This window comes from Helianthus annuus, chromosome 16 (genome assembly GCF_002127325.2).
Source record: "Helianthus annuus cultivar XRQ/B chromosome 16, HanXRQr2.0-SUNRISE, whole genome shotgun sequence".
Taxonomy (NCBI): Eukaryota; Viridiplantae; Streptophyta; class Magnoliopsida; order Asterales; family Asteraceae; genus Helianthus; species Helianthus annuus.
In genome coordinates this window covers 26,551,488-26,553,892 of record NC_035448.2, presented here as the reverse complement: position 1 = coordinate 26,553,892, position 2,405 = coordinate 26,551,488, and the positions used below count along the sequence as shown (strand labels likewise).

Here is a 2,405-nt window from a genome sequence, read left to right as displayed (position 1 = left end):
TTAATACAACTCCTTGATTACTAAATTGATTGTGAAAGTTAACTTCTCATTTCTATCCAAATAAAAATTTCTTTTATATCCTGACCATATTTTACTATTGAATATTTGTTATCGTATTTCTTTATGTGAAATTACAAAAAAAGACCCTGACTTTATTACACACAGTGGAGAACCCTTATGCATGGAAAGCATAAAGGCATCACCTTATTACACGTATTACTAGAAAATGCATACATCTTTTAAGAAGTTCATAATGTGACAATGAGTAAACTCTTTCTACTTTTATTTCCATTCGCATACTAAAACTTTCTATTTGAAGAAACCAACCCATTCATGGATGCTCAACATTAGGAACAACTTTCTTGGCATCATCACTATCACGATTTTGGGCATTAGATTTGTGTTGAGTGTGTTTTTCAGCTTTTGGACAGAAGTAGTAGCAGATACATGCACCCGTTTGACACGCTCCGCCAGCTGCAATCTCCCATAATCTACATTGCCGGTTGCACCATTGGTCGTAACGGCAGGGGCCTGCCCATGTCCTGCTAACTCTCATACATCGTTGCCCTCTCACGCTTGTGATATCTGCGCAACTTGCAACGTGTTAGACCACAAAAAAACCATAAAAGAAGTTAATACCGTCATATTCAACTAATTTCGGATAGAGATCATGATCACCAGAGACAGTGAGCACCAAAAGGATAAGAACGAGCGCGGAAAAAGCAACCGATCTGTTCATCATTTTTCTAATAGAAAGAAACTCAAGAACTTTGCGATTTTGGTGAAGAGAAGGTTATGATCATGAAGGTTATTTATAGAAAAAGGAGCTTCAAGATAACGATACCATGTACAAGATAATTGATTATTTTTCAGTTTTTAGCCGTATTTACGTCACTTAAAAATGAATATTGTTGGGTTGTAGACTCCTCGAAACGAGTGAGTCGGCCCGAGTCGCGGCTCACGGGCTTATTCTTTAATTATGGGGTTTAACCCTAATTGTGTTGTCTATAAAAATAATCTCCTGTACTTGTAATCTTTAAAATTTAAATAAAAATATCCTAGTTGCCACCTGTGGACGTAGGTCAGTTTAGACCGAACCACGTAAATCTCCGTGTTCGTTTATTGCTTTCAGTGACGTGTTCGTATTCATGTGTGTGCTCAATCCTAACAAGTGGTATCAAAGCGTAGACTTGTTACACATTAAAGAAACACAGAGCGAGAGAAAAATGCCCGAGTCAAGTTAGGATTTCTACTGGCAGCCACCCATAAACCCAGATTGTTCGACCGTTGTTTTCATTTCGGTAGTCACGTATCTTGCTGGTTAGTGATTTGCGATAAGAGGGAATTAAAAGACATTTATTTTGTCTTGTTTTGATTATTATCATATCAAGGAAGTGCAGAAGCATTATTTCTTTTGTCCATATCTAGAAGCAAGGAAAGAGATAAGCAATAGTTGTTGCTTGGAATTCCCATCGTTGACCAAAATATTTTCTCTCGTCTTGTTGCATCATCAGAGTTTATTTTTGTTTTTGTCTTTTTAGAACCATTATCTGAAACTCGTATTTCAGTTTCAGATTAGAGTTATTGGCTTGGATTTTTTTTTTTTCAATTCTAGTGGGGTTTGTGCAGATTAGCGGTTATCAGAGGCAGTTAACCGGGTAGTTTTGGTTTGGTTAGTGGGGTAATTATATATATATATATATTAAACCCATTAAGTCTAACCGTTTTGCAAATCAATATTCACCGTCGAATCATGCTGAGATGAAATCTCAGCCGTTTAAACTCCCAAAAATAACCGCTCTAATGGCGGTTCAGGACGGTTATTGGCAGTTTTCTTGCTGGTGGTTTTGCTTTGAAAATTTATGCCCATAATCTCCACTCCTCAGCAGTTTTTAGCTGGTGGTTTTACTCCATATTTTTCTGCCCTATCTCCACTTCTCTAGGTGGTTATCTCCTTATTTTAGACCCAAACCAGTTCCCAACAGTTATCTAATGGTTTTTTTTTACCATCCCCACTCTCGCGTGATTCCAGGGCATTGGTTTTTCCTCCTCCACATAAAACTCCCTCTATGTTCAATCACCATTCCAATCGCCATTCCAAGTTCTGAGAAACCCTCGATTCCATCAGCCATCAACCGTGCCCTCTGCGTCTGTTTGAGCCTGGCTCCATCGCCATAGCACCACTGTCTGCCACCAAGCCAGGTAATGACGAACATCATGATGTGTCATCTATGTCTTTATCACCTCCCATTTTCAATTTTTGTTCTGCAGAGTCACAACTACCAGTGTTGTTCACCTTAATTTGTTTCGTTTTGATCATCCGAAGGCTCTAATTGGTTATGGTTTCAGGGATTTGATTTAAAGATGGTTAATGTGATGGATCGTTTGAATAACATATGAATCAA

General features: G+C 38.1%; 1 long non-coding RNA gene across 1 annotated transcript; it reads right to left on the bottom strand.

The window, feature by feature from the left end:
- Positions 1-214: 214 nt before the first annotated feature.
- LOC110917297 lies at positions 215-769 on the bottom strand. The gene is made up of 2 exons (XR_002580464.2): positions 679-769; positions 215-585 (listed from the first exon to the last, which is right to left on the bottom strand). It is a non-coding gene; the product is annotated as an uncharacterized LOC110917297 (long non-coding RNA).
- Positions 770-2,405: the final 1,636 nt, after the last annotated feature.